At 37.9% G+C, this 13,658-nt stretch overlaps 1 non-coding gene and 1 pseudogene across 1 annotated transcript; both read right to left on the reverse strand.

Annotated features, from left to right (window-relative positions):
- Nucleotides 1-5,004: 5,004 nt before the first annotated feature.
- LOC129039088 (small ribosomal subunit protein eS7-like) lies at nucleotides 5,005-6,159 on the reverse strand (annotated as a pseudogene).
- On the reverse strand, nucleotides 5,966-6,104 carry LOC129039657 (U4 spliceosomal RNA). Its single transcript, XR_008503382.1, has one exon. It is a non-coding gene; the product is annotated as a U4 spliceosomal RNA (small nuclear RNA).
- Nucleotides 6,160-13,658: the final 7,499 nt, after the last annotated feature.

The raw sequence follows: 13,658 nt of genomic DNA on the forward strand, positions 1-13,658 counted from the left end.
AAATAAATAAAATAAAATAAAAAAATAAAAAGCATAAGTTAAAATAAGATAGTAAATGGGGTCAAGATTTAAGCAATTTGTGTATCTGGGTAAAAGTACATATAACAGAAATTGTGTGTGCTGTTCTCATCTTTTTGTAAGTTTGAAATAATGCAAAAATAACATGTAAGAAATAAAAGAGAATATAGTCATTAAACTTTCTTAGGAGACCATAGGAAGTGTATAAAAATATTCTTTAAAAGGTTTGGAATCATGGAAACATAGTAGGAATCATACAAATCTATGCTAAATAATCCTTAGCAAGAAGAGCTCATGAGATTGCATGCCTCTAGGCTGTGAACACCCTGGGCACATGCTGGCTCCACCCTCTTGCCAGAGAGTGGTCCCATCTCTAGTGGTACCATGTGCCATAGTACTCTCTTTAGTTCGTATCTTAGTCACATGGTTTGGAACACTCAGTTCCCTATTTGTACAGCTAGTTAAATGTAAGTGTGTTTATTTGGGAATAATCATTTGTCCTCTTTGATAATATAAAACAATTATTTACCCCATGTTTACAGATAGGACCCTTTGCAAATAAAGCTATAAACAACTAGCAAAAAAAAAAAAATAGCCTACAACTCTTGAGGCACACATCAATTTCATAAAATGAAAGACATTTCAAAAATACTAACAGAGTTCAGTCAAACAGTATATATATATATATATATATATATACATATATGTATATATGCATATATGTGGCTGCAAATACAGTCAGAATAGCAGCACTTTGCTGAGTATTTTAGTCAAGATGAAAATTTCTTAGACATAAGAATTCCCTTTTAATAAGTGACTAGTGCCTCTAAATATTTTCTTCATATCTTACTTGTTTTACCCCCAAAATATCATTCAATTCTCAAACTAGAGGAAGACTGCTCTCTCCAGTAGTAGCTTTAAATCTCACATACCAAATCTCAAAACATAAGAAGTCATTTAACTGAGTCTAAAATTATTCCCCTGCTAAATGGGGTAATACTAGTATTTATGGCATAGGATCATAAATATTTAAAATGTTAAATGCTTTTCAAAGGGCATAGCATAATGCTTGGAGCATAATCAGAACTCATACAAGAAACACAGATCACAGTATTTTTGCCTAGAAAGACACGTGCTTGGTGATCATGATGATCATTTTTTAATTGATACGTAATAGTTACATGTATTTATAAGGTACATGAGGGTTTTCTTTAGATATGTGCACACAATACGTAAAGATCAAATCAGGGTAATTGGGATATCCACCACCTCAAACAATTATTTTTTGTGTGTGTTGGGAACATTCCAGGTTGTCTCTTCTATCTATTTTCAAATATACAATAAATTCTTGTTAACTATAGTCTCCCTACAGTGCTATTGAACACTAGAACTTATTTCTTGTATCTTACTGTATTTTTGTACCCCTTAACCAAGTGTTCTTCATCCGTGCTACCCTTCCCAGCCTCTGTAACCACCATTGTACTCTTTACCTTTATGTGATTCCTTTCTTTTAGCTCCCACATATGAGTGAGAACATGCAAATAAACTGAGCTTGGCTTATTTTACTTAACATAATGACCTCCAGTTCGATCCCTGTTGCGGCAAATTTCTTATTGAGCTTTTCTTCAGTTCTCTCAAAGTGATACATGTAAACAACCATTCCCTTACATGTCGAGCAGTATATGCATTGAAAATCATTTAAGAATAATTATTCAGTTCTTATGCTCAGCTACATTGGCCATTCAATTCCTGGGAGCAGTCTGATGCTGATGTACAAAAGTGCATCTGTTCTCCTATGCCCGCACTGTTTCTATTTATAGTGGCTACTAAACAAGCCTGCAGGAACAGAGACCACAGCACAGCAGCCACCTTCCAGTGGCTGTCTGCCTTTACTTCTTGCTATAAGAAACGCCTTTTGTCACATCCTGAGATCAAAAAACTCATTTTATTCCATTATTTGTGATTGTTTTCTATTGAAAGGTCACAAAATTTCTGATTATATAAAGACTTATTTTGACCTCCGGGACTTTTTAAACATACACATACACGCACATCTAGTTTTGTAGACAGATGAAATTACTCATTACCTTTTTGAAGGAGTTAAAATAGAAAGCAGTTTTCTGACTGTGAAGCGCAGCACTTTCCTATTTTTCCTAAAAGTGGCATGTTAATAGGAAAAGCTATCAAAAAGAGCTATTTCTGTTTGGGCATAGAAAATAATCTCTAGACATGTGATGTCATTTCAGATTGATTTCTCTCTTTCTTTGCACATGTTGTTATTACTTTTTAGGAAAGCATACTGAAAAAGAATATATAACAGGACAAAACACTCTCCCATGAGGCTTTGAAACAGATCTTACATAATTAAGTGCCAAGAATAATAATTCGTCTTTTTGTTGTCACACATTCTACTTATCCGAGAAGGCATAATGGAAAATCAGAAAAGAACAGATCTCAGGGTCCCTGCTTTCTCATGTGTGCTATTTATTTTATGTTTTTTTCCTTCCTCTCTGAAGTCTTATTTATTTACATGTGCAAACACTGTCAAATCTCTTCCAGTTTTCTCATTCCCAGACAAGCTTCTAGAAAGAATAGTCTGCTCCCAGTGGCTCAGTTTGCTTTCATCATGTTTGGCAGCACCTCTGCTTTCTGCCCTCTGACTCCTGAGCTCCTCGGACCACCGACATGGTGATCACCCACTTAGTTGCTAAAGCCAAGGGACCTGTCTACATCCCGTTCCAGTTTGGGCACGCCGAAACACTCCTGGAAATTGTTATTTCCCAATGTTCCCCATTTGCCCTTCTCCCAAATCTCTGGTTTGTTATTCTTAATTTCCTTGGAAGCCTCCCTTTTCCTTAAATATTGGTGTTTGTATTTTTTTTCCTCTCTCTCCTCACTCTACATACTCCTCTTAGATGTAGAACGAATTCATTCCCATAGCTTCAAGTTCTACCTGAGTCCCAATGAATCCTATTTGTAGTACAACTTCTGTCCTGTCAATCTTCTTTATCAGACAGATCCTCTTAGATCTAGCCAGTACCTCAAATGCCACATTCCAGAATACAGTTTAGTGTCTTCCTACTGCCCAGGCTGTGCCTTCTCCTGAGCTTCCTCCAATGGATGAAGCAACCTATAGTAATAATAGTAGCTCACATTTATTCAGTATTTATTCTGCACCAGGCAGTTTGTTACTTTTCCTTTTTTTCCGACTTCTGTTTTAGGTTTGGGGGGTACATGTGCAGGTTTGTTACATGGTAAATTGCGTGCCACTGGGGTTTGTTGTATGAATAATCCCATTACCGAGGTAGTGAATATAGTACATGGCAGTTAGTTTTTCAACCCTTGCCTCCATGCTGCCCTCCCTCCTCTAATAGTCCCCCGGTGTCTCTTGTTCTCATCTTTGTGTCCATGTATACTCAAGAATCATCTATGACAAGCCCACAGCCAACATCATACTGAATTAGAAAAGCTGGAAGCATTCCCCCTGAGAAGCAGAAAAAGACAAGAATGTGCACTCTCACCACTTCTGTATGATTTTCGTATGTGCTCTTGCATGTAATGTTCACCACAAGTCTAAAAAGGAGGTACAATTGTTATTCCCATTCTATAAATGAGAAGGGGAAGCACAGCATGATTACAGAACCTTGCCAAAGCCACACACAGGGTAACAGACAGTCCAAGGGACTTCAGATTCAGATTCTTAACCACTTTGCCAGACTGGCTCTCTTCCATCTCCTGCCCTCTTTCTCTAATTGGTAACATATTTCTTAACCTCATCCTCTCTGCAACAGCCTTAGTTTAGTTTTCATTATTTGTTGCCTTGATTGCTTTATAAAGGCTTCTTTTAAAATTATTTAATATAGCTACTATATAATGGAGCTATACTAAAAGTATATTCTCCATTTTACTTTGGGAATCATCTTCAAAACACCAATCTGATCACGTTAAACCACAGACCCTCTCTATGACATAGTAGGTCTTTCAAGATTAGATTCCTGTCTGCTTACCCAGTCTCCTCTTTCTTTCTTTTGTATTCAAAGATGTTTTAATCATACCAATACATGCACCTGGTTTAAAATATATATATTAGATTGAAGCATAGTAAATCACTGATATTTAACCAATTTCAGTCTACTAAATAGCAATTTCATATTCGGCTTATTATTACTGAAATTTATAATGGAAAAAACAGTAGCTCCTTCCTTTGTCCTTCTTTAGTGCCAAATATACTCTCCAGAGACAACCATTTTTTATCATTTCAGTTGGTTCCTGATGTTCCCTTCATATTTCTCATACTATGCTAAAAGAGTTTAGGTTTGGCTCTGACAGGCTCAAAGCCATGCCTCAAATAAGAGAAACAGGGTTTTTGTTTTTGAGTTTTTCTCTTACATAAAAGACTCGCAGTATAAAGAGCCAGACTTCTCCCAGTTCACATTCCACTGCCACTAGAATGTGGCCTCTGTCCTCATGGTCTGAGGTAGAATCTGTGTTTTAGAAATCAAGATAGGGAAAATAAAGACAAAAAGGCAAAGGGCACATGGACATGCTGTTCCTTGAAGGATTTCAAGTGCTGTCACTTGAAACATGTATATACAACTCATGAGCCAAAACTTCATCTCAGCCTGGAGGGTGGAGAAGTATTGCTTGCACTGGCCAGCCATGTGCCAAATCCTCCTGTTGGACAAGGGGAGACAGCTTCTGGGTGACCTCTAGAAGTCTCTGCTACCTAGGTATATACTTCTCTATCTAGATTTATCAATACTTCAGACTTTATCTTTAAATTTCCATATATGACACACGTGCATTTAACTTCTATACTCTCACCTCCTCTCTCTTATTTCTTAAATATAGTTAAAAGCTACTTTTAGTTGAATCCATATAATCTGATTCAGAAAATGTAACTTGCTGCAAATAAAAAGTTATCACAACATTATTATTATTTTCTTTTTTTCTTACTGTGGAAATATTTTATTTAGTCATTTTTGTTTACAATTGAAACTCTGGGAATTCAAAATTAACATCCTTGCCTGTGAGCTTCTTATAGACACCAGAAAATATTTTAACTTTGTGTTCCACATTGTTCTGTTGTGCTTTGTACAAATGAACCTTTACGAGCAGGCCACCATCCAGTTTCATGCAGATTCTCTTGCCCACAATTTCACTTGGGAAGACCAAGTCCTCAAGGATTGCGTCTTGCACAGCTGTCAGGGCACGGCTCCTGGGATGCTTTTGCTTATTTTTCGTACAGCTTTTTCAAGTTGGCTTAGGCAGAATTCTCCTCTGAGTGATAAAGACAACATGCTTCCCACTGAACTTTTTCTCCAATTCGCTACTAGCTGGACTTGGATTTTCTGGAAAGATTTCAGTTTAGGAGCGGGAACAAAGATTATGATAGCTTTCCGACCACTACCAACTTCAGTTTCCTTGGCTGCCGTAATATTCAGCTCCCTTAGCTGAGCGTTGAGGTCTGAGATCATCTCCAGCTCCAGAAGAGCCTGGGAAATGCCGGACTTGAACTCGTCCGGCTTCTCGTCATTGGGCTTCACAATCTTGGCGCTGGAACTGAATATGGCCTTTTCCTTGCTGAGCGCCAGCTCAGGAAGAGGATCAATACATTATTTTTTATAGAGCTTTTTGTTCATTATTGTGTCACCTTTTAAAAAATTATTTTTTTGCTTGCGTAATTTTCATTTAAATGTTGTTAATACTTTCCTTCATCTCTAAGTTACCACCGACAATTTCATCCATTCCATTGGGTCTACTTTTTTTCTGGATGGAGCTCTGCATCATGGGGGCCTTCATTCTCCTGCTCTGAACAAGGATGGTTGCTCTCTAGGCCTTCTGAATGGTTTTCAGCCAGGCACTTCTTTTGCTACTCTCCTTTGTTAGAGACATGGTTCCCTAGATTCTATGTTTGCCTCTTTCTTTTTCTTTTTTTAAATCTTGGTCACTAGAGACTGTCAAAAATTGCCAATACCGACTATGTTTCAAGTTGTCACGGTGGGATATTGGGAAACGTTATCAATTAGCAATAATCGCACCTGGAATAAACCTCACTGGCTACCATACTCCCACTGTGCAAAGCTTATGCTTTCCTCTTACTTGATTTATTCCCGCATTTTGCTGGAACACATCCTCCATTAATCGCTTAACAAAGGTTCCATGAGGAGGTCTTCATCTGTTCTTTTCATTGTTAAGTATCAAGTTCTCAGTAAGATACATAAAGATAGATAGATGATAGATGATAGACCAATAGACAGACAGACAGAGGATGGCAGGATGGATAGATGATAGATAGATAGATAGATAGATAGACAGATAGACAGACAGACATAATGAAATGGATTGTTGGATGGATTAATATATAGAGAGAGGGATGGATGGAGGCATAGATAGATAGATAGATAGATAGGAGTGAGCTTTTCCTCAGAATTTTGAAAACTATCTTCTACTCTCTCATTGCTCCTAGACTTTCTTTGAGATGTCTGGTGCTATTCTGATTCCTAGTCCTTTACATGTGTCTTTTTTTTCTAACACTCAGAAGGTATTTATATCTGTGTTCTGAAATTTTCTTTATGTCTGTGCTCTGCAGTTTCACTATGAAGTGTCCTCGTGTGGGTCATTTCCATTCTTGGCACTGGCAACTTGGTAAGGCTTCTACATCTGGATATTAATATACTTCAATTCTAAGATATTTTACTGTATTTCATTTTTATCATTTCCTTTCTTCCATTTTCATTATTTTTTCTTTCTTTTTGGAGCTTAGTCAGATGTGGAACTTCCTATATGTATCTTCTAAGTATCTTCTTTTTTCTAATATTTTCCACCTCTGTTTTATTTATTCATTTTTCCTTTTTTGAGACACAGTCTCGCTCTGTTGCCAGGCTGGCATGCAGTGGCATGATCTCAGTTCACTGCAACCTCTGCCTCCCAAGTTCGAGTGATTCTCCTACCTCAGCCTCCCAAGTAGCTGGGACTACAGGCACATGCCACCATGCCTGGATAATTTTTTGTATTTTTAGTAGAGTCAGGGTTTCACCATGTTAGCCAGAATGGTCTTGATCTCTTGACCTCATGATCCGCCTGCCTCGGCCTCCCAAAGTGCTGAGATTACAAGTGTGAGCCACAGCGCCCAGCCTTCTACCTCTGTTTTTTGTTTGTTTGTTGTTTTTTAATTGAGACAGAGTCTCACTCTTTCACCCAGGCTGGAGTACAGTGGTGTGATCTCGGCTCACTGCAACCTCCACCTCCACCTCCATGATTCTCGTGCCTCAGCCTCCTGAGTAGCTGGGACTGCAGGTGTGCACCACCACACCCAATTACTTTTTTTTTTTTTTTTAAGTAGAGATGGGGTTTCGTCATGTTGGCCAGGCTTGTCTCAAACTCCTGACCTCAGGTGATCCGCCCGCCATAGCCTCCCAAAGTGCTAGGATTATAGGTGTGAGCCACCATGCCTGGCCTCCACCTCTGTTTTTATTGTATTTTGAGAAATTTTCTTGACTTTATGTTCCAAACCTTCTTTTTTATAATTCTAGCCACCTGATTTTTTAACTTACCTGTATGTTAATTTTTAAAGTTGTTGTCTGGGACTTTTAAATAGTTACAACATGTTCTCACAAGCCTTAAAGTTTTAGTTGGAGCTGCGAAATTTTTATTTGGGAGAGGTCAATTCTGATTTATGCATTTTTTTGCTGTGGGCACTTTCTCTGTATGTTTATTTTATTTGTTTGTCTTTAGCTTTACTTTTATGCCAAGAGATCTTTGGTTTGAGTACATATTAAAAATGAAAGCTTAAAAAGCTAACAGGCAGCTTTCTAATACGGATGAAGTATGTCAATTCACATGTTTCACTATGGATTGACCCTGTGGGAACCACATTTTCACTGGCGATTTCTAAACATCAGTATGCGAAGAACTTTTCCCTGAAGCCATTCTATTTTCTAGAAGAGTTCTCCAGTCTCCTGATTGGAATATGTGCAACAAAGGACGGATGGGAACAAAGGAATAGAGATCAACCATCCTTGAGTGCAGCTCTTCAATCAATATTACTAAATTTTCCCTTAATTTCAAGTATTCACTATTTAATTCCTATAGAAAAAGAACCTACAATCTTTTGTCTGAAAGCTACACATCTAGTTATTGGTCCAACTAGTTATTGGATAGAAATAAGAGCTGAGATTCCAGTTCTGTATTCAGATGTGTAAGCCATTCCTTTGTTTGTACCATTTTTAGTTCTGGACTTTACTTCTTATATTCTGAAATATATACCATCCTGACCCTTTGTGCATTTGGGGGGACCAAAAAAAAGCCCTTCTTCTTCTGTATAAACTTCTACACTGATAAGTACATAGTTTTTATCCTATCCAGAACTGATACCTAACTGACATTCACCAGGTTAGCCATGAGAGTTCACGAAATAGAAATACTATTGTCCTTCTTGGTTATCAGCTACCTCTCCAGAATCCCTCACACACACCACCCCCCACCACATCCTCCCCCTGGGAAACCCCCTTTTCACATGCACCCACAGGACTCTTCACAGGAAGCAGATGGTGCACAGAAAATGGGAGCATTGAAGGATTTAATGAAGACACCATTTACAGCAGCATGAAGAGGGTTAAGGGAAACCAACAAACAAGGGATGGGACAAGACACCAGAATCATCAAGATTAGAAAGCTATTACCTCCTCTAAGCCTGAAGAGGCAAGAAAGGAAACTGCTGGTGCAGCCAAGCAGAGCTATAGCTATAGAATGGATTACCCTACAGAAACTGGTCCTAGGTAGAGGATAGCAGGCACACAAAACCATGGCTCAGCAGGGAAAGAACCAGTAGAATAATGATCCTGATACCCCTGATGCCTCCTTTAGCTGAACCATCAGGTAGTCAAAAAGCAAGGGAGTCCTCTCAGCTCTAAAAGTTTAGTGGAGAGTACATCTAGATAAGCCAAGGGGTGACAGAGACTGTGCAGCACACAACTGGCTCAGCAGAGGGTCTCCAGGAAACTCTTCTGCACGACAACAGGCAGTTCTTTCTGATTGCTTGGGCCCTGCATCGTACTTATTTTTAAACATTTTAAATAACATTTTTGCTTCTATGAACTTCCTAAATTCACAAACTATAACAATCTTTCATCTACCAACATCCCCTCTTTCATTCCCTTTTTCTCTGTGGATTTACACCGACTGTACATGGGAGTCAGAGGAAAGGGGAAACGATTTATTTCATTTTAATGGAGTCTCAGGAGGCAGGAGAAATAATTGCCTGTGAACAACCTGGCATCTTATCCAATCAAAACACTACTGTTTCCCTTGATTCAAGTGCTTCATCCATTTGTAGATCTTTATAAATGCTATGCCATCTCACACCACCAAGGCATTTTTCATCTAACTAGAATAACCCTCATTTACCTAGATAACTCCAAATCTTTCTATAGGTCAGCTCAAAAATCACCTCCCCTAGGGAGCCCTGACTGGCCCTTCCCCAATTCATCCTAAGTGCCCTCCTGTGTGCTTTTACAGCACTGTGTGCTTACCACTATTGCCACACTTTTCCCATTTTGCTGCAATTGTCTATGTCTACTCTTCAATGAACTATTAGCAGAAATAGCATATCTATGTTCAGTGGTTCTCAATCTTATCAGAGCAAGCCCTCCTATTTATAAGTATATTTAGTCCTTTTACTCTCCTAAAATGAAATCCATAGTTAATATATCCTACATAAAAACACGTTCAAAATATCAAGAGGCCTGATGGCTTTTGCAGCAAGAGTGTAGCACAGATTCCTGACATTCACCTTCTTGGGCCAGAAGCCAGGGCTGCATCTCTGAGGCCAACTGCAGTACCCAGAGGAGATCAAGCACGTTCTGCCCTGGCTTCAGAAGGAGGACTCACCAACACCCTGTGCGTGTTCAGCATGCAGTGCCTTGAAAAGAAGAGTTTTCTTTGCTGGCAACCAAACATGTATCCTGCAGAGGTGTTTGGAGGAGTTACTGTGGTACTATGTTATATATACGATTTATCCACAGATGCTAAGTAATTGTCTCCAAGGGAGTAAAAATCTGGAATGCCAATGGATCTCAAAATCTTTTTGGGCAGTCTCAGATTCCCCACCAGGAGACGCATATTTGGAACCAGCTTATGGAAGACATCAGTGGAGACATTACAGACAGAACGCAAAGAGATTAATCCTGATTATTCAGGTTAAGGAGTAGACCAACTGCCAAAAGTTATTGACACAATGAAAACCAACCACAATGACAAAAGAATCATCAAGTGTGCTTAGAAGTCAAAAAAATCTCCCTTTGATCGCTCTGGTGTCATGTCAGTTGCCAGTTTAATGGTGGGTAGTGAACTTTACCAGGGGTCAGGAAACGTGGGGCCCTGGTGCTTTTTAGCATCACATGATCCCATACATCACAGCCCTGAAGCCAAGTGACTGTACATATTTTGGAAGATGCTCATATATACCTAAATCTCACTGAGCCACTGAAAATTAATTAGACATTTCTACAAGTTCAGAACATTCAAAAAGTTAAGATAATTAGTGATGTTGAAGCTGAAGATATTCAGATTAAAGGTCATAGCATTCATCTAACTATTAAAATTAGAAACGTTTGTCTGAAATGCCTTTGCATGTTTTCAGGGTTTGATCAGTCTTTTGGAGATGGTCTGACTGCCCCGGTGAGTTTTTTATTTGTGCTTCAAATGAAAAAAGAACTAGGTCAAAACCCCATTAGTATCCTATCAGTTACTATGCATCATTAAGAACAGCTTCCACTGGGGATAATTCTTTTAGTAAAAAAGGCTCACCTTTTCAGAAAAACAATACCATTAATGTGATTAAGAATGTATAAAAATTCTAGCAGTGTGAAAAAGATAACAAGATTGAAAGTTTATATACCCTTAAAAAATGCATGCATTTCAAACCTACACATGTGTGAAGAAGGTGAGTGAATTTCAAGTGTTGTATAAACAATATCACTATAGCAGTATTTAAATACTATCAATCACAATATACAATGTAGCTATAGTCTTTTGAAATATGTTTTATATATTTCTATGAATATTATAAATCAGCATTCTGTTGTCAAATAAACCAATAAAATGCCCTCAGTATAACATAAGAGCAATAAGAAAATTATGTATAATAAATGAGACTAAATCATTGATGAAGACAAGTCTTAGTCAGATGTTTGCAACTATATGAAGAATCATATTGAATATAGTAGCTCCTAATGCAGTTATAGGTATGTGACCTAAGAGACTCAAATACTGTATCACGAATAGCCTTTCCAGAAGGATGAATAACCTCGGTAAGTTCTGAACAAAGCAAAGGGTAATCTTATTGCGATTTACGTAGTATATTTGCATTCTTGAAAAAAATCAGCATATTTGAGTTAAATGGAGTTAGACTCTGGACTCAAATAACTACAAAAACAAATCTTTCATCTATTGTCTGTAGACACATTTTAATCTTTTTGAAATTAGAAAATTCATCTTACAGTCAATGGCTTCTTACAGTCTCTTTCAATCAATCAGGTTGCAGCCAAGATGAGGAAACTTGATCAGTTGTGCATATTCTCATCACTTCAATTGGGTTATCTGCTTTGCAGGTATTACACGTGTTGAGTTTAATTGCTATATAAAATGTCATTTAAAGAGATTATATTATGAAGCAGCATCAATACAAATAATTATTCACAAGCATGGAAGCAGGAAAGTGGACATCATTTTGATATTACAAAGTATTTGTCATTGGAAGAATAACTATCATTCAATATTTTTTCCCAGAGGAACCTCGAACTGCTAGAGCACATTTTTTTTTTTTTTTTTTTTTTTGAGACGGAGTCTTGCTCTGTCACCCAGGCTGGAGTGCAGTGGCGCGATCTCGGCTCACTGCAAGCTCCACCTCCCGGGTTCACGCCATCCTCCTGCTTTAGCCTCTCCAGTAGCTGGGACTACAGGCACCCACCACCATGACTGGCTAATTTTTTTGTATTTTTAGTAGAGACAGGGTTTCACAGTGTTAGCCAGGATGGTCTCGATCTCCTGACCTTGTGATCCACCCACCTTGGCCTCCCAAAGTGCTGGGATTACAGGCGTGAGCCACCACACCTGGCCGATCACATTTTTTTAATTAAAAAAAGACGACACCATGAATAAATGTCTTACATTTTCATAATGAAATATATGCAAAGATTAACTATCATATGCCATTCACTGCAACAGAAGGCAGAAGAATTTGTAGATCCATCTGAGGAGGGCTCTACGAAAAGGAGGAGAATTTGTAGGTTGCTCAGAATAGTTAAAAGAAATTTCAGAAGAGCAAGAGCGGTTGAGACTGATGTGTGTGTTGTGCAGAACTATACTGAAGGAATTGTGTCACAGTATAATTTGCAGTGTTCCTCCTTCTCAGTTATATATATACAATTATAGTACATCTTAAAATCAATGATATCTTATATTGAGTGAAATATGGCATTTAAATGTCTTGCAAAATATTTCAAAATCCTGTGGAACTTGGAATAATTCTTCATTGTGAAGGACTATCCTACAAATTGTAAGATATCTAGAATGTTTGGCTCCTGGCCACCAAATATCATGATAGACAGCAAAAAGAAAAGTCAAATAAATTGCAAAACACAACCGGGGATGGGAGTGGGAGTTGAGTGCTGTTTCTGTTAGAAACTACTATCCTAGAGCTTATCCCAGGAACTGGTACATAATTAGTGTTCAATAAGTGCTTTTTGAAGGATGATTAATTAATTACTAAACTTTAAAATTTCCCAATAGGTTAAATATTGCTTGCTCAGTCATTGACCATCGTTTGAAAGTGGATCATTTGATTATTCATATTGCGGGCTTTAGTTCTCTGTGTAAAATTTTTGCCTTCCATTTAATAGTGCATTGTTTTAGCAACTGAGATCATGGTATGATTCATTTTATTATTCACTCACACACACATTCAACAAATACTGATTAACAGTTTACCATGAACCAGACATTGTACTAAATACTGTGAAAACAATGTAAAATAATGTATATATAGACTGTTCCCTTGCTTAGCTTACAATGTCAAAGGCAGGAAATTTATAAAGCAATAACAATAAAATTAGATAAGTACTCTGGAAGAGAGGAGGGGGTAGAAATGGGATTCATTTGAGTTTTAGTCATACTAATTCATTTTGCCAGTGGTAGATACATTCCTATTTGGGTTGCAGATAGCACTGTAACTTCAGTGTCTCTAGAGGCTACTATAAAAATCCCATTTCTGTGAGTCTTTAGCTCAGTAGGGAAAATGATTGGCAGCACGACTGTGGGTATGGCATTTTCACTTTATATTGATAATAATGAGGGATACTTTAAATGACAAATATTGAAATGAGAATGTCAATTCAAGCTTTTAGCCCACATTTATTTTCTCAAAACCTCTACAATTTCAGTCTCAAAATGGGCCCAGTAGAAATGCTCAGCAGTGTGCTTTGAAGAGCTGTCCAGCAAAATATGTCCTAAACATTCTTCAAATTGAACACAAAGTGACCAACTAGATGCAGTCCCAAAAATGCCACTCCTACTGAGAAAGACCGAATTATCGAGTAAACCACCATAATTTGGGCAGATCTTCAGAGAGAAAATGCTGA

The sequence above is a fragment of the Pongo pygmaeus genome, chromosome 5 (assembly GCF_028885625.2).
Source record: "Pongo pygmaeus isolate AG05252 chromosome 5, NHGRI_mPonPyg2-v2.0_pri, whole genome shotgun sequence".
Classification (NCBI taxonomy): Eukaryota; Metazoa; Chordata; class Mammalia; order Primates; family Hominidae; genus Pongo; species Pongo pygmaeus.